Below are 22,097 nucleotides of genomic sequence, written 5' to 3' on the forward strand. Positions count from 1 at the left end.
CTTGTGTAGGCGAGTGGTCCAATTCGTGACGATAAGAACGAAAATGCTACAGGCTCCTAACCCAGACACGTCTGCATAAATTACCATAAATTAAGACATCCCACGCAGGCGGCACATTCTTGTTTCAATTCACCTAAACGTTTGCATGTGAAATTATGGCAATGGTCAGCGTTTAAAGCGATAATAGGAATTAGTCTCCTCAACGATTATGAAAACGATGAATTAAATAGAAACTACGATAACATGATATAACCATCATTGGCGGCGAATAAATCTTTCAGGAAAAGAGCTACCAAACCAACTCGCCACGGGCTAGCAGGCATCATTTAAATATAACTAACAATCTATGAACCTCACAAGAGTTCTCGGAGGCTCTTAACAGGATGTAAAGCACTACAGGAACAAGTGACTTTGTGCGCAGTCACGCGCACGAATGCAAAGTTAAGTACACCAGCGGATGAAATTCGCCATGAAACATATTTGCTTCGATTGCGATTCGTTATCCAACATTAGTGTATTCATAACATACAAATTATTTGGTCTTAAAATTTCAAGTTTAGACATGTTGTAATGGTCAATGTTAACCTCATTCGAAAATGGCCAGATTGGCGCCCATGCGATGCCATTCCACGTGACGTCACAGGGACCTAGATTCTATATTAGTAGTCAGGAGTTTTACATCGCCTGAGATTACCAATGCATGCACGCGGCACAGAGCTCAGGTAAAGATCTATTAATAATCACTTATTAAAATTGCCTTTGGTCGGAAAGTTTCCTTCGTTTGATAGGGTAATAATAATCCTTATTTAATCCCAGCTCTATCTGCTAGCAGGGTACTCTGCCACCTGCCAGCAGCCTGCACCGTATCGGCGCTCACAGCCTCGCCCCAAGTCACCTCACACGGCGAAAGCGGGAACCAGAATGATGTCACACGGGGTTTTCCCATTATTCATACTTAACCGTCGCGTTTTCGCGCGCTTGAAATTTTTCTGTTTTCATCTAATCGCGAAAAATAGATATCGCCATTTAAACATTTAAAAGCATGAAACACGTACTCCAGGAGTATAAATCTTTCGACTTAGGCAATAAAAAAATAATAGAAAACCACCCTATTGTTAGTCCGTTACAGACAGTGTTTTTCGAGTAGAAGAAAATTTTTTCTATTCAACTAACACGCCCAGGAACAAAAATGAATTAAATGAAAACGCCTAAATAACGGGACGAGGGAGAAAACGCTGTCATACATCGTCGAAGCAGAAGAACCGGAAATGAAGCAGACAATGAGTGGAAATCAATCGCCTGGACCGCAACTTGAACATGAATTCTGAAAGCATGCAGAACGCTGGAAAGAAAAGTCACTCCATAGAGATATTTTGGGGATTGATAGCCGGTATGCATTACTTCAACCACAAAGTGACCCAAGAAACGTCACATTCGATTATATCCCCCAGAATATGGTTCAGTGATGGTAGCTTATCGAAGGTAATCAAGTTCTCCATACTTACAGAAAAGGGGCTTCCCCAAATGCTATTCTCTTCAACACATGAGCAACCGCGGAGATACTAAACTGAAGTTAAAACATCAGGTCTAACTCTACCAGAGAAATTTAAATGATTTTCATAATTCTCCCTGAGATTTCTTAATGCCTTTTCCACAGCTTTAAAGTAACATCGCTCCCCTAAGGATCGTAAGATGCCTTTTCTCGCAATGAAGCAAAGGTAAGTTCAAAATATGAAATCGGGATATTTATTTTATTATCGGAAAATTTTATTTCGTACCTGTGTAAAAAATATTATTTCTCTGAACTTACGATGATAGCATCGAGCCTCGAAAATCTCACGAACAACCCTAAATTACCGTGGAATTATGCCAACACGTAAACTAGCGGTGCCATGAGAGACTTCAGTTGACAGGAAAATCATCACGCCTCGTACAATCGTTTACCGCGAGATATTTCTCCTAATTCTGCCAATATCGACGCTAAAAATTCAGCATTAAATTGTGCCAACCATTAATTCGGATTCAGAATTCATCATTATATCATGCATCCATACTTCAACGAACTTATTATTGCTTTTATACATAATTAAGAGCGGGAGAATACTTACGACATCTCTAACTCATACATAACACAACCTCATGTTTGCAGCCATTACAATAAAATCACGACGATAAACACTTAATAGAATGTACCTGAGCCAGAGAAGCAAAGTCGAACATGAGAGGGAAAGTTTTAGCTAGCGCCAACAATCAATGAAATAAAAAATATATAATATCTACGCCATCACGACAATATAAAATCCTTGAGGGAAATTATTACACTCAAAATAATATGATAGTAAGTACTAATAGCAATTTCTCTAGCGATTCACTCTCATAGTTAGTGAGAATTCACCATTTCGCACTGGCCCAAGAGCCTACAATCCTAAAAATGCATATAAAAGCAGTACCTAGGACGCGATGTTTTCATACACGTATCTCCTATGATATTTCAGCAGAGCCCTTGACAGTCTAGCGACTATTGTGCAACCGTCAACAAGTACTACGGTAATTTAGTCCGACAAATACGCGGTACGTAGCAGCATCGATTCTCATTACATACTTCAGCTATTTAACAGCTGGATCTAGCAGCGAAAACTGTCTGCACATTAAACTCACATTTACTGGTAACGTTTGATCGGATTGTCAGAAAAATATTGTTTTGCAGACGAAAAGCTGCATCGTAAACTACCAAAGTATGAAAGAAGTCATGAAGGTACGAACTTTTTCCAGCCGCTGCAGCCGAATTTATGGTCATTTCCAAATACACATCGAATTCACTCCCTCCACTTATTCTACATCTACATAATACCCCGCGAGCCGCCTAAAAAGCGTGTGGCAGGGGGTGTTAGGACACCAGCCGTTTACAACTATAAAAAAAAAGAAGTGCTCTAACGAGGTTGGGACTAGCGTTTATTGGTTCGGGGGAAAAACGAATTCCCATATCTATCCGTTCGGCAAAACATCTCTCTTAATTTATCGCTTCTATCGGACCTGAAATTATTGAGAAGGTGGACATTTTCGTTTTTAACAAATTAACCTGACCGTCACTGAAATCACTTGGAGAAACAATCTCACGTGAATGATTTTTCGATATTTATCGTGAAAACTTTTTCGCCACTTACGGTGAATTAGGCTGAAAAACCCATCTGTACCAGAAACAACACAACGGGCACATTTAAAAAAAATCATAAAATAAACCGAACAATATGTACCTAAGAAATTTGAGCGTGGAAAATGAAATTGATATGTAAAAAAATCACGCATATAATTAGAAAAAAATCTTCGGACCATTCTTGCACGAAAAAAAGAAAAACCAAATTATTCAGTTCTCCGCAATCACTTAATTGGAGGTAGATCAAATATCATTTTACTAAATTGAGGCCACTAATTTGAGGAAGTCAAAATATGGCCGGAAAAATGCACGCGTAAGTTTTAATGTGGAGCAACACCCGTGTACGGGCACAACAATCCATTCCCAATATTTAAAACCTCTAACTACTACGAGGGCCCTCTCGGAGGAGGAGATTGGGCAACACGGTCCACTCTATGGGGAAGAAGGGCCACGAAAGAGCGGGGTTGTTTCGTTGCCCCGGGCGAAAGACCGCAGTCCTGGGGGAAAGTGGGGGGAGAGGGCGGGATTCGTAAAGGGGTCGGCCAGCCCCTCCTCTCAAGGACGAAGCCGAGAGCCGTTGGAGAGAAGAGAGGCTGCTGTCGGAGGGCATGCGAGGGCAGGGGGGAAAATAAGCTGGCTGGCGAACCACTATTACTAGTTCCCAGCGACAGCCAACGAGCACGAGGGAAGCAAGTATGGAGTTAATCGTATCTAAAATAAGATATACAACCCGTTGGCGGCAAGTATCGAAATGAAATATGAACCACGGTTGAATATCTGAAAGTCTTAGGCCACTAGACGAGTTGCATTCCACGATCGATAAGAGACTATAACGGCAGCGACAGGACTTCGTAATAAGTTAGTAGACTGGTAGTGGAGCTTACTACTTTCCTATTCCTTAATACATGTTCCCGAGCCTTCATAGTATATCAAATAGCATCTTCTATATCCATCGGCGGAATGCCTCCATAAGTAGCAAACTTATCAATCCCATAGCTTAGGCGTCAAATGTAGCGTGCATGTTCGTGGAAGTATATAAAAAACCTCTGGTGCATCCTCTGCCAAAAACCTCCGTAGGTAGCTTGCAGGGTATTATGTAGAAGGGAACGAAGACAAGTGAGCGATCCTGCTTATGATAAACTCCAAGACGACAAGTTTCCAAAGGAAATATTACAGTGCGCCTCTCGTGCTACTAATTTCTGAATTATTAACCTGAAAATTTCACGAAAGTAAGACGGCTATGTTTGTAGGAAATAAACGTTTCTACTCAAAGCTTATATGCACTGTGACTTTTTCCGCACACACCCTCAGCCGAAACAAAAAAATAGGACCCACGTTCTTTTCCACACCTCTTTCATCTGATGAACAATTACAGAGATTCTCCCAGTACTCTCTTTCAACTTGCATTCACCAATCTTTCCAACTAATATTCTTCCAACTACCACCCATAGCAATTTTCTGGTTGAGATTTACAATTTCTGGCCATCAGTATACCAGCGTTTCCAATAGCACCAGCCCAATAAACCAAAGAATTTGTACTCCCTGCCACATCTGTCTCCCTTCTTCATGAAAAACTGAATACTCTTCCATTCTTCAGGAAATGTTTCTTAGTAGACCCCCTTCCTCCAATTGACTCACTTAATAAATCCACAATCGCGTTTAATTAATAGCGCTATCCAAGCTTGGTGAGATGCATGACAGAATTAAATTTGAAAAAAAAGGGTAGTAATGAATTTCTGAAAAAAATAACGTCCCACAACGTAGCTATATAATTCGGGGTACCCAATTAGAGACTGTTGAATCCGTGAAATATCTAGGAGTTAGACTCAATAATGATCTATCGTGGAACAAACATATTCGGGAAGGAACAGGTCAAGCAAATCGTAAATTAGGTTTTGTTTAAAGATCATTAGGGAAATGCGACGACTAAGTGAGAGTAATTATTTACTTCTCCCTCGTCAAACCCCATTTAGAATACGCTGCCAGTGTTGGGGATCCTCATGAAGAACGCTTAAAAACGGAGTAAGAACGCGTAAAAAGAAGAGCTGCCAGGTACGTGAAAAGTCGTTACGATAGGTAGTCTTGTTTGTGTAAATAACCTCTTACAATTAGATAAACTCGGAAGGGAATCTCTGATCCGACCGTAGACTGAAAAACAGACTAAACCTATTGGATACATTCAAGAGCAGTGTCTTCTGACGAACTTATCCATATCTTACGTATGACCAATTACTACGGTAGATCAGATCATACATTTAAAATAACAGAGATAGAATGCCTAACAGAAACCTTAATGAGTATTTGGAAAGTTTTGTCTTTGAATAAATGCATTATTATAATATGCTAGTATGCGTAATTTTTTGTACAGTGTGGCGTGCAAGCAGGAATCCTATTGCATGCTGGTGATTGATCACCCCCTGCCAAACACCCTAGAGGTGGCTCGCTGGATATTACGTAGATGACCACTTGCATTATGTTTACGAAATTCACGAAAAATGATTTTCCAATGTAAAGCTATGCAGTCACGAATATTTATCTCAAAATGACAGATTATAGACCTTCAATATCCAACGACTGTAGTAGGGCAAGAACCCCTTGACATTAGTCGGAACTTCAACAAAGAGGGAGGGTAATGCACTGCTCTGGTCACATTCAAAGAGCCGTCGCAATGAAGACTCATTCGCGCCAAGCCATTCCCCGTGCCAGCAGCATGTCAACAGCTTCCTCTCCTTTGGCAAACTTGAGATCTTCCTCGGGGAGCGACGTCGCTCGCATGGACCTCACACTATCCTGTTGACGAACATCAGCTTAACACACACGTATAGTTGGGAGAATCCTAAACCAGAGCCTATGTCGACATCTATCAGTCTCATAACCACACCTCTATCTAATAAAATGTGATTAATGCCCTCATTTCAGTGAACTGAGAAACGCATGAAAACAATTAGTCAACAACCTCCACGTGAGAACTCAAACGTACAACAGTCAATATTATGAAGGCGTACATCATGACACGAAGGGAATTAGGATACACCCCGAAGAAATGTAAAAAAAAGTGGTGACCTTTCACGAAGGTCGAAAAAGCGGATGAAAACTATTTCCATGCACGCAACGATTTGCAATTCAACTACCCGAATAAAATTAGCCGAGATTTTAGTTCAATTGAGACAGAAAATAAAATACGAACGCCTACGATAGCATATATAAGGTAAAACAACACGACTACGCAAAATATCGAATAAATCCATTAATTACCAACTGAATTGCGACTCGGATTCGACCCTAAAACCGCGATGTGATACGGTTGTCGACTGATGCATAGTCTAAACACGCCAACTTTCGTACAAAGACTTCAAAACGCATTAAACACATTTGTAGCTCTAACAGTCTCCTTAAGTCTCTACTGCCTTTTATTATTTTGTAGAGTCAAGAATACATGACTTTTAATGTTCGTATCAAATCCGAATTGGTGCATTTTCCGTTATTTACTTAGGTTCCATGGATTCGTTATGTTTTGTTATGTTATGAAATGGGAAAACATTATACATAGACATTTCAAAAAATGAAAAGTTTATCTTTTCTGTAATTAATGTGCCAGAAAACTGAACTAAATCAATTTTCCTCTTATCTATCTAAAGTTACCAGAAAAATAAAATAACTTACCAAATGCCACTACATAGGAGAATAGGCCAAAGCATACTTAAAGACTACGCAAAGTAATATCGAAATGGTTGCTACCAATCTCACAACGAATAACAATACGATATGAGCTTGATACAGTCACATTCGATCGACAGATAGAATAAAATCGACCCTTGGAAGGTGCGGCCCCAGCCTGCGAGCCTCATCGACGCGCTAGCCATGCGTAAACAGCGCCCAAACCCTTCAGAACAAAAGGTGAACGGGCGCCACTCCCCGTTGGGGGCCATTGGCGGACTACGTGACCCGATATCACGGCACGAAAAAAATAAATCACCCGGCCACGGCGACGCCCGTACCATCCCCGTTCGGATGTAGAAGTAGCCAACGCCGAAAGGATAGCACAGTCGCAGGTTCGTTTTTACTTGAAATTATTGTCCACAGCTCACGTTCTTAAGCTATTTAAGGTGGACTAGGGAACGTAAAAATGATGGAAATGAATGCCTTAAGGCTCTCAAACAGCTAATTAATTGCAATAGGTAGCTAAAATATTCACGGCCGACAGGCTGATAAACATGTGTTACCTATACAATCAGGCAAACAAAGAGACTATCATACTCTTGCTATATTCACTGACACTGAAATACCGAAAAATGCCCTCGCGTCGATCGAAAATATACGTCTAAGGAGTGTTGGTGAAGAAGCTTGTTAAAAGATTTATACTTTGAAAATTGAAAAGAACATCGTAAATCACGCGGTTTGCGCTTAAGCTTTTTTATTTTAATCTCTCTTCGCATTCAAAATTTCAAATTTCAAAAACTATGACATTTACTCGAGAACCCTAGCAGATGACCAAGCCAAAATGTTTGAAGTTGAAATCTTTTGCTCGCATGAAATCAGAAGTCCTATGCACCAAGCCCATATTTTCAGAATCAAGACAAAAATATTGAATGGGGGACGATAAGGAATCAATTAGAAGACGTACGAAAGCCTTCGGTAATCCCAATTGGACGGAGAAACACACGACAGGAGAGCAACAAACCAACAAGTGTAACAGGGCACAGTATAATCGCTTTCCGGAAACCACAGAAAAGCAAGACAACCTGATGCTATTCAACAATTCCCGTTCAATTTAACCCCAGAGTCTAAACTCTTTCTAAGCGGCGCCATCCGGCATGAAGCCATAGAACTTATAAGGTTCAACTCAACAACCAGGCAAAGAGAGGGGGTGAGAGTCACAGGTACCTTGGGCAGGAATGGGATGGCACGCGACAGGGGAGAATGGACGCCAATCCGAAGGTCGGAAGAACATTGGCGCCTATTTTCACGTATAAAATGAACTCTTCTTATACAATGAACTGGGGCGCCGGGCCCACTCAAAAGAAGCAATTACCACCGCGATTCTTATGAGGACGCATGCATAGAGCTCGAACGGTCTTTTTAGGTGACGAATTATGTATGTACTTGCTTTAAACATTTGCGAAAATTTCAGGGCATGCTAAGTAGACCATAGTATATATTTCCCCGTAGCTAAAATTTAAAAATACGTATATTTGCATATTTTAGACACAGGAAAATATCGACAGGGGTCTACTTTACTTACCCTGGAAATTCCGAGACGATAATATTACGCGAGAAATACGTCAGAAAAAAACTGGTCGAGAGGGAAGGGATGAGTATAACACTAGTATAACACTAACACTAGACATCGTACTGGACCAATATTCAATTGAAACATTATTTAGGGATAATTTTATTTTCTAAACGAAGTAAAACACTTTCCCTAAAATAATATTGAGAACTTACTTTAGATCAGCATTCTCGGTGATTTACAATTAGTTTCCTTTCACCTTCCGACTTATTATTTATTTTATAAGAATAACTTATTTCCAAATCATCAAAACCAATAACTCTGTCTTATGTGAATCCACGGAGCTTGGAACATAGTGCAGTAATAAACATGAAAAAGAGTACAAGTGGTGAGGTTTATTTACGTCCAATAGGCTACGATCCTAGTGATCTTAAATATTAGTCTTAAATAATCTGTAATAAAAATAATTTTAAAGTTTTTTAATCAATCCAACTCAATGAAGCCTATAATTAACGTATTTACACTGAAAATGCGCATTTGGAACAACTTCACGTTAGATTAGAGGAAGGGGGTCGAGCCAAACCTCACGATATCTCATTCTGGGGAAGGAGGGGGGGGGGAGCAAAAATCGCTAAAATCACCTCACGTGATTAATGGACGCCCCCCAAACCCATGAGGTCGCAAAAGCCAAAAATGAACGCACAGACGAAACGAACGTCCCGATGAAAACGAACGCCTAGAGAAAATGGACGGCCAGATGAAAACTAACGCCATGGCGAACCATTGGGCAATTAAACTGTTCATTTTCGTCAGTTCGTGCAGACTCGACGCAAGACGGAGGGGCGTGGGAAAGAACGAAGGGGAGGGGCGGGTCGTGGTCCTTGACGCAGCTTCGGCGGCCTTGGATGGTCTGCATCGTAACCGCCATTTGTAGTAACCATAACGCACTTGCTGGAGTAAGCTGGTAATTGAGCTGCAATTCAAAGTATCTCTAGGTGAGCAAAACCTACTGGAAACTTCGACTACGCCGGACCAGAGCAGTGCAGACATCAACAGTGAAGAGGGGGAGCATGAGAGAAGTGTTCATTTCATTGAACTGATCGGTTTGGTATTTCGGTTCTTTTTTTAACCATCTCTTGAGAAGCATATAAATTGAAATTAATATATTGAAGAAAAATGTGGAATCCCAGGCCCTAGCCAAAAACCTTTCGGATTTTTCACTTGCACTAAGAGTGGGGAAGGGGGTTGCATTTTGAAATTTACACTTCACACTGAATCTTTATCACGGTGGGTTACAACCTCTTCACCATTCAGCAAGGACCTAAATAGAATTTGTGGAATGTTATTGCTTAGCGTCAAGAAATTAAGAAAAAAGTAATTTATTCCAAGTAGGCCCCGAATTTCCTCGACAAAGAGGATTAATTTATTACGTGGAAGCAGATAATACTCAGCCTATAACACCTAATCGCACGCTTGAAAACAGTCCAAAATTTCAAGCCACTCGAAAACTTACGAAATACGTTCCGGTAACCTAATTACGTCTGTAAGGCGGCTGGCTCTCACGAGAGAATGAGAAAGTGGTATTTGATTGGTGATCCCTAAACAGCCGTTATAACATGAGATGTTACAGCATTATCTTTCTTTATTAATAAATAACGTTAATTCCGTAGAATAAATAGAAATTTTTCACATTTACACACAAACTCTTCATTTATGAACACTCGTTATTAAAACCAAAGTAACGAGCACTAATATTTTATTAACCCAATTCCTCTTTGTGACGATATTCGAACATCAAAGTATAGAGACCTATAGATACATAAATTAGATAAAAATTTACATAAAAATCACTTCAGGAGGAGTATTTACTTAGTACAAAATTATCTCATGAGGAAATTAATGTCGTTACGCTTGTCGTTGCTACAGGAATTCCATCCAAATAATAAAATAAAAATACAGGATATCTGGCTACATGAACATTAATATCAAATGCATATATTACGACTAACGACAGCGATAAACCTCGTCAAGGAAACCGGAAGGAAAATAAATTAAGGTGGCCTTGAGATAAATTGACAGCTTTAGAAAAATTAAAAATGAAAGTGGCACATTTTTATAAAACGCAAATACTGGCTTTGAGAGACGGAAATCCAGAGTATAATATGGAGAAATATTTTGTCGTTAAATCACTGCATTAATTAGACCAGGTCCCAAATAACATTCTGGCCTGACGCTACGCGGCAAAATTTCTCTGTAGTGTCATCTGAATAAAACACTGACTTGTTGTGCCCAGTGGAGGAAAAAATTAACTAGTACTCTCTTAATGCCGCACTGTACTTAACTTAGGCATCAATAATAACAACAGCAAGAGATCTGAATCTCTGCTAACAAACACCAACGGAAATACAGCCCGTAACGTACCAAACTAACGTGGTGAAATACACGGGATTGGACCTTAAATGGGTAAATGAATAATCAGTTAACAAGGGAACCTACGGCAGTTGCCACTCCCTCAACAGCCGCGCCTTCTCAACGCTGGTGGGTGACAAAGCAAGTGGAGGTGAGGTCGATTAAGCGACATTGGGAGAGGGGAGGTAAGTAGGGACAGACCAAGAGGGCAACAGCAAGTGCCCATTATTCCTTTCTGGACGACAATGCAATCGGGCGGCTGGCGAATAGATTAATGCAGATGCTACCATTAGTTAGTCATCTCACAATTATCGGCTAGTTTCAAGGCTAAGCATGAATTGAATCGATTCTTCGCACACAACTCGTTATCTTTTAAGTGACTCCGGAAGGCCGGATACGCTCAAAAGAATCGCTCGCAAAAAAATAACAATGAGCGAAAAAAAAAACGGGAAAGAAAAACTTCTACGTTATCTCGTTTTGTTTTGAGTCTTACGCGGCTAGCGTATCCTTGGAGAAGGCCGCATACTCTCTTTCGAGCCCACACCTTGTTGTTCTCGAATGCTGGTTGCATTCACCGCCTACTTTCACCTCAACCTGAAGGCATGGACTAACCTCGATTACTTAATAACCGCAACAGTGACATTGGACTAGTGAACTTCATTGCGTTCGCCGAGGAAGGATCTCCAAGAGCGCTCTCGCTGTTACACGAGGCAACTACGCGTGATTCGCTGCTGCGTGGGATGCCATTAATTAGCCGTTTACAAAAAATAATGAGATGCACTAAAGCTGCAACTGAGTCCAGAAAACATTAATTAAGGAAAGTAATTCAACGACTTGAACACCCTGATGGAACATAATAATGACTCAATAGTAAAATTTAATTCCCTGGCTCACGAGTTGATAAAAATAGTAAGGAGCCCTTTAAAACTTCATTCAACCGCATCAAAGGTCTCGAAATCGTAAAACCACAGCTTCCCCATAAAGCTCAGAAATATTACTGCATCAAAATATCAACTTCCAAACAGGCAGTGGCGCACGCATATACGGAGTATAAAATTGAAAAATTGGGAAAGTTTTAAAAATATCACGGTTGCCAGTTGCCGAGGAAAAAAATCTAAGACCATCACAGTAACAATATCCGAAATTCCTTAAGCGAACTTCAAATAACTATGAATGCCGCGGCTCTTGCAGATTAAATATTAACGAGAGAGGAGGTACCCGCCTGGACTGGTGCCGCAGGATACCACGAAGAAGCAGACGTGAACATCAAAAGCGACGAGGGGCTATTTCAAGATCGGAATCGACCTTGATGAACGTGCCGTTTAAAAAAATGAGAGAAGGGTCTTTCTGCTTCTTCAGCGCCTTCGAAAAAACAGCGTGATCCATGAGGAAGCGGAGAAGAAATCACTCCCTGAAGTCTCCGCAGCCTCCAAGATCGGAGCCAACTTAAAATCGACACTTCTTACGAAACTAATGCAAAGGAACATAACGCGATGGAAAAATCTCGGCTTAGCAGCCCGTAAGACCAAGCTGAGCAGAAACTAAAAGTGACAACAGCAAACGCTAAGCAGGGGTGAACGTCCACCACTCTGAAACCTCAAATAAACTTCCTGCACTAGTAGCCTGAATCCCAAATACTTATAACCATCAATGCCAAATAGAAGAAACAGGTTAATGCAAATAGGGCTACTATAACTAATTCTTACGTCGGGGAAACGTCGAAAAGCTAATACGTAATGTTAACTTAAACTAATAACAGCTATTTTTAGTAGATATGGTCAATCGCACAGAATAATAAATTCGAACGGTCAATAAAAAATTGTGAAATGAAAAATTTAACGCAACACTAATCCACAGAGGCTTCTCAGACTTACACACTGGTTGAACGAACGGCTGATGAAGTGCCGTAAAGTCTTCACCATCATGCAATCAAAATTTAAAGTATCACGAAATTTAGCCCAAAACAATGCCTTCAAATTCTTCTATTCCCACTTACATAATAGAGAAAAACACACAAATAATGACATCACATAAAACTCAAGCATTCGGATCAACATTTTCAATGCAATGGCATTACGGACATCCAATTCTGGAATTGACGTCAGGTGCATGCTGAATACAATGGATTACAAATAAAATAAACTGGAATACAAATACACCCCTACATAACCAATGCGATTTTTTTCTCGGAACTGATACACTTCCTTCACACGAGTGGTTCACAGCGTGGCAAAAATGGTAACCCCATAGTTTGTGCACGGGCATTACACAAAATGATCCCCGAATTAGCACTCAAAAATACCTGAATCTGACATTACATACTTCATTTGGTTATGGAAGGTAACAGAAATGACAATGCAATAGCTTACAGCCTTTGCTAGCCTTCTACAGAATCGCAGTCCATTACATTTCACTTCCGACTCGTGGAAGCCCAATAAAAACCGCCGTAAGATGCTGCCGAGAGCGCAACCCTAACTTTGGATCACATATCTGAAGACTTGGCTACTGATAATCTCCGGTACTTTCATCGACTTAAAATTTCAGCTTCTTTCAACGGAAGAGTTCAAACGATAGACTTGATGTTTAAACTGAGCGCAATAGGCATACTGACAGATGAGTTTTTAGCTACAGCACTAACATTCGGGAGAACAACACGCTTATTTCCTCAAGAGTCCGAATGAGTATCTTCAAAGCGTATAAATTCATTTTCTGATAAATAGTATTCATTCAATAAATAGTATACCTCACGATGGATTAGGAGTCGTATTAAAAAAAGACTTGGGCTACGAGCAACATTTGTTTACCACCACGACTCCAATAATCCTTCATTTCCTCAAGATGTGAGAATAATGCTCATAACCAGCAAATTTCGTGATCAATCCACCATTACGAAACTACACAGCGCAAATGAGCACACAATGCTATTGCGCCAGCTAATTTATTCACGAATACGCACATCCGCGAAAAACGGAATGATGAGAGGTATATACCAGCCTTCCAGATGCGTATAATGTTCGCGGCATGGGCAGCCAAGTCTGCCAAACAAATACCATCCTTGCGATCTATTTTCAAGAACAGTGGACTGAAATGATTTTATACTGCCTTTTACGTAAGAGATTCACCACCCGAAAACTTAGTAAGTGTAGTCAAAAGGATTTATATAGGATTTATTGGGATGGTAAATTAGCCGACGAGTGAAGAATCGCTGGCATAACAAATGAAATTTTCACCGACCTCATGACACTTTCGAGGAAATCATAAAGAAAATAGAACATAAGCTGCCCAATTTCATGCAAATGTCTTTCCTAAATGATGAGTGTTAATTTTGCCAAACAAGCTTTCTTTGGATCAATAAAATCTCAGCCCTGATCATAATTTTCTCGACCTCGACTGAAGTGAAGATTATCAAGGGAAAAGAGGAAGTATTGGACGAAAAACCCTTGTGATAATCGTAAAAATACAATTATAAAGGCTATCATTTGTAAATATAATAAAAGATAACTACAGCTACTTTCAGTTTTTTCGAACATGATCAATATCGGATTTTGTACACAACAGAGTTGCATAATTGTTAAGACATGTCAAGCTTGCACACCTCTTTAAAGGAAGGAAAGAAAAGAATAAAATTGACAGCAGAGAACTCGATTCCAATCATCACAAATTTACTCGTGTCACAATGTATAGCAAACACAATCAAGTTAGCAGACGGTTTCTCCTACTAGGCGCCGAAATTTCATCTTCTTTTATACCCGCTAACCGAGGGCGAAAGAACTACGATCATGGTAAGTCACAACAAAGTATAAAAGGCGGAATCTGTAAGATTTGATTCCAAAAAGTACAAACCCCGAAAATTCATGATTCAAGTCTTCACAACAGCATGAGGAGCTTGTCATTTGTTTCTCTACACCACAGGGAAAAAAATGCACTAAACGTCACTGAGATGCTAAAGAGTTTCTAATCGTCCTAAGAACTGGAATTTTTTCACATAAAATGCGTGCAGCCGAGAATCAGGCACATAAAATGAAAGGTATTGACAGTCCGCTCTTCTTCATTTACAGGTCGAATAAGTAAAACGGACCAAGACCATTGACACCAATGCCCAGGGCGAATAGGCTAAAATGCATCAAAGACATCGTTTACATAGATAAAGCATGGTTAATGACTCAATATTTATATGGCCTTATATTGTTAACCAACAAAGATCGCCCTCGCCAAATATTGGAGACGCAGAAAAGCAAGGGCAGCAACTTGAATGATTACGAGTGTGTTCAATCGGATGAAGGGTATACATTAGCCTGCGTAGACTGCACAATGAAGGCTCTTACTCACTGTCAATGTTAATATAACATTATCTTTGCAAATAAGATTTATCTTCGATGCTTGAACAAATAAGAGCGAATGACATTGATAGAGAAAACGTTTTCGCGCCATGGAGATGACAACCTCAGCATTTCCAATTATACACATCCTTATCATAAAAATTATTTTAAATGTTGAAGCTCAACGAATTCATTTGATAACAAATCATACTTCAGGGTAACACAGAAACATAATCAACAGTAGGCAACTCGTTTTGTTTACATCGACATAAAAACTGGTGAGTAAAAGATTGTGACTTGACACATTACCAATCATTGTTATACAAAACATTAACACTCACTGGATAGTAGACTCCCTGGGTGGGAAGAAAGTAAGGCCCCGATCCCCACAGCTTGGCAGCTTGTAGACCACACCAAGAGTAGAAAAAACAAAGAATTGAATCCTTTTTTAGGATGAAGGAGTTTGGAGCTGTTGAACAATTGAGTAGCGTCCTGGCGAGAACAGAGGTCTAAAATCAGCCTTCGAAAGCCACCAGAGCGCAGCACATGCCCAAGGTGCGCATGAAACTGGAACGCCGGGATAAAACAGCGACAGCAGTTGGGCCAACCGAAGAACACAAAATGGCAGCACTTTTCCTGCACCGTCTTAAATATCGCCGAACTAAGTACCAAACGACCGAGTTCTTACATTACCCACAAAAGCTTGGGCACTCACGAAGCATGTTAAACTCTCCAATCCGACACAATTTGCAGCAACTCGCGTTCGAATGATGCACTTCCAGTGATTCAGCACGAGGATGTTTTACAATGTTATTTCACGAAAACAGGCCGGCAAAAATGCCAAAGATTCCAAATGCAGATTATTATAGATTCCCGGCGACTTACTCGCTCATGCACACGATTCACTACTTAGTTAATCTTGTAAGTGATGAACAAACTCAAATATCCGCCGCCTCACAACTTCAGATCTCCGCGGCATGCAAAGATGCAGACACAAACCGCCTGAACGAAATCGAGGACTGATTGATCCACAATGTTCAATGAAGAAACAACAGATCTTTCCAGGTAGGTAGCCGAATAGATCACGTCTTAGACAATAGTTCACTTCAGGCGACTGATTATGTTCGTAGTTAACTAACAAAAAAAATACAAAATTAACAACTCCCAAGCACGCCTCCCATCTTCCTTGCGCACGAGACGTGATCCAACTGCCTGGTGAGCGCGTTACTCACTAGGGGGAGACACAATCAAGGAGAAGCAGCGCCAAAGGGATAATACGGAGAATGTTAGAAACAAGTGAGGGAAGCGGGATTGCGAAAGCCGAGGATTATTCAAAACACATTCGTAGTGGAACTCGAACAAGCAGATATCATCTCCTATAATTATGCTGTAATTTCATCTTCATTAGAAATTTTCAATGTAATATTTGTTCAATCTCCTCCGTGGTGCACTGGAGGAGGTATTTATACGTATAGAGTAGAAAAATTCCATTTTTGGAATCGCTAAAACCAAGAGATTGTTCTCGGTTACTAATAACCATACGCGTAATAACAAATAATGTATTATAGAGTGTAAATATGGAAGTAAAAATGTGAAAATTAAAAATTAGCTGAACTACTTGCATTCATAAACGTAGTGGCAGTCGTTCGTTTCATTCACCGCCTCGCGTCGTCAAGAATGGTCAGGACGAAGATAGGCAGTTGTGTAGTGACAAACGAATGGCTTCTTTGATAGTATCAATACTAATGCATTTCACAAAATATAATTAAGTTTATTTTATGATTTATAATCTTAAAATTCTAAGAATGCTTATTACTCGGTCTAATTTTGGTACACAACGAGTCTATTTCCAAATTATACGTAAAAAAGTGAAGTAGCAATGCAAAAGTCTATCCCAGTATTCATTAGTGACGCAACCGTCTGCGGCTCTGCGGAGGGTGCCTCATGTCATGAAGAAAGGGTGGGCTGTGGTGTTGGAATGCGTTCCATCAAATTATGGGGTGCCGAAGATTTGCGAGAGGCACCATGCAGCGTAGTTATGCCACCTCAAGTAGTAACCGTCAATTCGTGAAATAACGGAGGAGTCTCCTTTGATTTATCCCGTGGATGAAAAAATCAATCAAATTAACGGTAGAAAAAATAAATCCTCTAAATCGACGAGCCTCGAAAATAAATGGACTTTGGATGAAAAAGGCCGACCTTGTTTTCCTTCGTAAAGAAGTATTATGTACGTGAGAAAGATGTTCAGATTGATTGACAAAAATATGGCTATATGTCTGAAAATATTTACTCTCACGTTATGAAGGCAACGTCATAGAGTGGCATTGTTTAATGAAGGCATTTTTACCCGTATGGAACCAAGGTAACTAAAATTAGAGGGTAGTATAATTTAGAAATTCTTTAAACGATGAGTGTCTTTACAGAATATATAATTAAGAGCCAATACAGTTATAATTAGGGTTATATTCCGGAGAGGCTGAGAGCTAATCCTCCCCCTCCGAGGATAAATAGGTTTCCGATAAAGGGCTCTTTAAACTGTGTTTCGATCTCAAACTATAAGGTTTCCATTATTATTATAAAATTTATGTCTTAACTGCATCTCTGCCAATATAATTTATTTTTTATATTGCTTCAATAAGTTGTACTTTAGATAAATTATTGGGGAATACTATACATGAAAGAAGAACTTTTTTATAATCCATCGGATGTAGTTTACAGCCACATTTATAATCGCATACATATAAGTAATAATTCTCGATTGTAATGTATCTATCTCATTGAGCAAGATAATTTATTAAAAATTAGCTCTTCAAGATAATGTAGAATATTTTTTTTTGCTGACAACCCCGTGTTGGATAATATATTGAATCGCACTGGAGCGGAAAGATCAAATGAGCCGTATCTGTTCGTATGCGATTTCCGCCGATAATGACTTCTGTGAACTCAAGAAATGTTCAAAAGAATGAATTTTGTTCAATTTACACTCAGAAATTAAAGACTGTACTCGAATAAAAGTTATGTGAATGCAAGGAAATATTTTACCTTGCCTTGTTTCAGTTTCACGATCAATGATAACCACTCTGTCGCTATTTTTAGATTGAGAAAAAAGGCACTTGTGGCTAGAGAGAAAATACTTGGATATGACTGAAGGGCAACGAAAATCCATCTACTCGATTTGGAATTGAAATCATGATTTTCACAGATTGTTCCTGATTGCATTCAGTTTCCTTCAAGGAGAAATACTATAAATAAACTGTTATATAGAAGGCAAATAAGCTTGCGAAAATTCGGACGAATAATAAATAAAAATAGAATAATATGATTTCACTCTTCCTCCTTGAGAGACACTTATATCAGTTTAAATAAGAAATTAATTAATTAAATAATAAAAATCAAATAGGAAAAATATAATTGAAATGATTCAGACATATTTTAAGAACGCTGAAAACTTTTATATCATACATTTGAAAAATAGAAGCCATTATAAGTTCAAAAAAAAACTTTTCTGATGGAGTACCACAAAATAATATGAGCACAATCTCTTTAATCGATATTTTTATGCAGTTCCGGGACCAAAAGGAAACTGGTCGCAAAAATAGTTATTTTATCACATCTTAAACAGAAACTAAAATTAATTGAGTATAAATTTTTATTTCATTTCGAAAAACACTTATCCCAAGTCTACTGAGGAACATCTACGGGAGGATGAGCGTACTTGAGAATTATGATTGAAAAAAGCTGTGCTATCTTGTGATAACTAGATTGATTTTTTACTCATGCGAAATGTTTTTCAAGCCATTTTCTTTTTTTTAAACACTCCTGTGCTCAAGATGTGCCAGCAATACTTCGCTCGGGAGACGGAAAATTTGAAGGAAAGGGACAGACAGATGGATAAATAGCGGGAAACATTTCCTTCCTTTGTATCGGAAACTGCAGCCATTCCGTAAATTGACATTTCCGATGCCGAGAAAGTACCCGTGCGCCCGGGATGGAAAAGGTCGGATGTCGCAATTTGCTAAAATGTGACGGAGATGGCTTCGCCTCTCCGGGGTAACTACAGAGCCTTGAAGGACAAGGATCGGGGAGTAATGGTCGCCGGTAATTACCATCGGCCTCAAATGTGAGCAAAGGATTCTTTTTCGTGATCATTGAAGAGCAGAAAGAGTGTTGCCATGGAAAATGGAGGTGACACTAGCTTATGGGCCCATCGTATTCCCTTTCAGCTCTATTGACATGATCGATAAATGGTGAGGAAGGATTGGCAGAGGGAAACCTGGTGTCGGCATTATCCTGCTCTCAGAGAAAGTCGCTAAAGGGACCACGCATTACGTCCCATCCGACGGACCGGGTGTTGCACTTGATGTGCCCTTCTATCAACACTCAAGTACCGAGATCGGAAGACTACTGAAATGCATACAGTATACAACCTATTACCGTCTGAGTACAAAAGGGCGGTAAATATTTATATTTATTCTAATAAATGTAAAAAAATCCGGCTTACTTATCCAAAAATTGAAGAAATAATTTGTTAAGTCAAATTTGATAATAATAGTAATAACTCATAATAACATACACTAGGTAAAGATATTATTATTGTTAATGTTGGTACATGTCCCTTTTTCCACTATTTATAAACCAATTAATGGAAGATTATTGTAGAATGATGGTAATCTAAACACAGGTACACTTTCTAGGTTACCTAAAGCTACTTACATTATGTAAATGTCTTTAATTGTAATTAATATGAGGTAATAAACATTATTATTAATGATTCTAAGACCGCTCGGGGGATTTGAAGCCGGGCTCGTGGGGAGTGAAGCCATTACCTGGTGCATTTTTACTCCCAAAGAAATATTGGATAGATCCACTGTGTGGCTACGAAAGCCTTGCGACACTACTTAAACCGCGGTTCAGAAAGTGGCCCCCGAATATTTATTGGGGATCGGGTAGGCGTGGTGGCTGGAGTGTTGGCCTCCCACCCCGTGGGCTCGGATTCAAATACCGACGGTGGCAGAAGAATTTTCAGAGACTGCACGATCCCTGCTTGAATGTTGTATGGAGAGCATTTCGAACGCAACACTCCGTCCGTCGGATGGGACGTTAAGCCGTGGTCGTTAGGAGCAGGCTAATGCCGACGCCGGGTCTCTCTCCACTCTCCATTCATACCCTTCCCTGATAGCGCAAATGATCTCAGCGGTCGGTCACCTCCTCCAAGTTCCATACCAGTGGCGTAAATAGGAATATGCTTAGGGGAGGATGGGAAAGGGTGACCTCCCACCCCAACCCCTCCCCCGTTTGGGAAATTTTTGGACAAATGGCATGCCTGCAAATACAATTTACATAATTTTGGCACTTAAAATTTGGGTTTCATTAAAAACTTACGTTAAAATTTACTATATGTCAAAACTAGACAATAGTTTTGAACATTATTTTTATTTCTCTGAGCCTTTGGGCTATCCCCATCATCCCCTCCATAGTTACGCCACTGTACCATACCATACCCAATCTTTTTTTGTTTACGCTCATACTGCGATCGGCGGGGTACAAAACGAAAAGTCTGCCTTTAGATAGGCTTACATTGCGTTAGAATTCCTGTGCATTAAAAAAATTGAATCTTAACAGGAAACTTTATGTACTTAACGAAAAGCTTCCGAATTAGATCCCAACGTGGTCGGACCGTTGGCGCATCCCTTAACGCTCGATCATCAATGGAAGATAGTAGCGGAGGACAATAGCGCCAATGCGGCCTTTCACTAATTTCCCCCCCGCGAGTGCGAAAATGCATTCACCTCTGCCTCCTCTATAACGATTGTTTCCCTTTTTTTTTTACACGAACCGCTTCGCAGTGCGCTGCTCTGGCGTCACTTCCTCGCGAATGGGGATGGACACGGAGGGAGGGTGTTGTTCCCGGAAAAACTTCGCGCCGGGCGACGAGGCGGGGTTGGGGGGAAAGAGCGAGCGACGGACGCGCGATACCCGGCGATGCATGGCGCTGCCTCCCCGTGCCGTTGCCCCCAGCCACTTCGGGAGTTTAAACATTCAGTTTCGATGGCCTTTCGTAAACTTCCTCCCCTTCTGAAGTGGGGGGTGGGAGAGGAGTGGGGTCTCCCTCACCCACACCTAATACACGGGAGCAGCCCTTCTATACTACGACAGAGAGAGAGAGAGACCCCTTTCCCTCTCTCTAACACAGACACACAACACGCACACTACGCCACGAGCCTAACGTATTTCGCCACGGATCGATGATGATGTTACCATGGTTACTGCACCGTTTTTTTTTTTTCGCCCACCTTTCGCCTCCCTTTCCCCTCCGTGTACCGCACCCAGCATCCCTCTCTCAGGATCCACACTGCTGCAGACCTTCCCCTACAGCCTTTACCTTCTCCCCTCTAACTCGTGGATCCCCCTCACCCCCTTGCTAAGCCCCCTTACTTGGTTGGCCCCACACCTGAATGCGGTGCCGAGAGATCCCCTCCCCTCTCATCCTCCTTCGATCCTCCCCCTCCCCCCTGCCCTGGTCCTCCGACAATAGCCGAGCGCGATGCGAGAGGCAGAGGGAGACGGCATGGCGGGGGAGCTGAAATCGCCGTCCCACATGCGACGCTGCACATGTGATAGCGCGCATGGGGGGGCGTCGCAGAACTTGATGGCAGTCGCACGGGGATTTGGTCAATGGGCAATTTTTGACATCGACTCTCGACCACTCAAGTGATTTGTAGAGGTGAGGATAGTGCTCAACCCAGATTAAGCCACAGCATCATCATCACTGGTCAACAATCCTAAGAATGGTTTGCCGCAGCTCTCTACTCAACTCATCTATCAGCTAATCTTTTCACACCTTCCCATTTATTCTCTTTAATATCCTTCTTTACATGATCCATATATTTCATTCGAGGTGTTCTTATTCCGTTTTTGCCATCTATTTATCCCTCGACGATTGTCCTCATCTGGCCATTATGTCTCAAGGTATGGTTGTTCCTAT

General features: G+C 40.6%; 1 protein-coding gene across 7 annotated transcripts in view; it reads right to left on the reverse strand.

The window, feature by feature from the left end:
• The window catches only part of LOC124165218 (RNA binding protein fox-1 homolog 2), a 126,923-nt gene extending 110,608 nt beyond the window's left edge, over positions 1-16,315 (reverse strand). For all 7 annotated transcript variants that reach the window (XM_046542500.1, XM_046542505.1, XM_046542504.1 and 4 more), the window contains exon 1: positions 15,454-16,315. The gene's annotated coding sequence lies outside the window, so the exon portion shown is untranslated. The remainder of the gene's footprint in view (positions 1-15,453) is intronic.
• Positions 16,316-22,097: the final 5,782 nt, after the last annotated feature.

This window comes from Ischnura elegans, chromosome 9 (genome assembly GCF_921293095.1).
Source record: "Ischnura elegans chromosome 9, ioIscEleg1.1, whole genome shotgun sequence".
Lineage (NCBI taxonomy): Eukaryota > Metazoa > Arthropoda > Insecta > Odonata > Coenagrionidae > Ischnura > Ischnura elegans.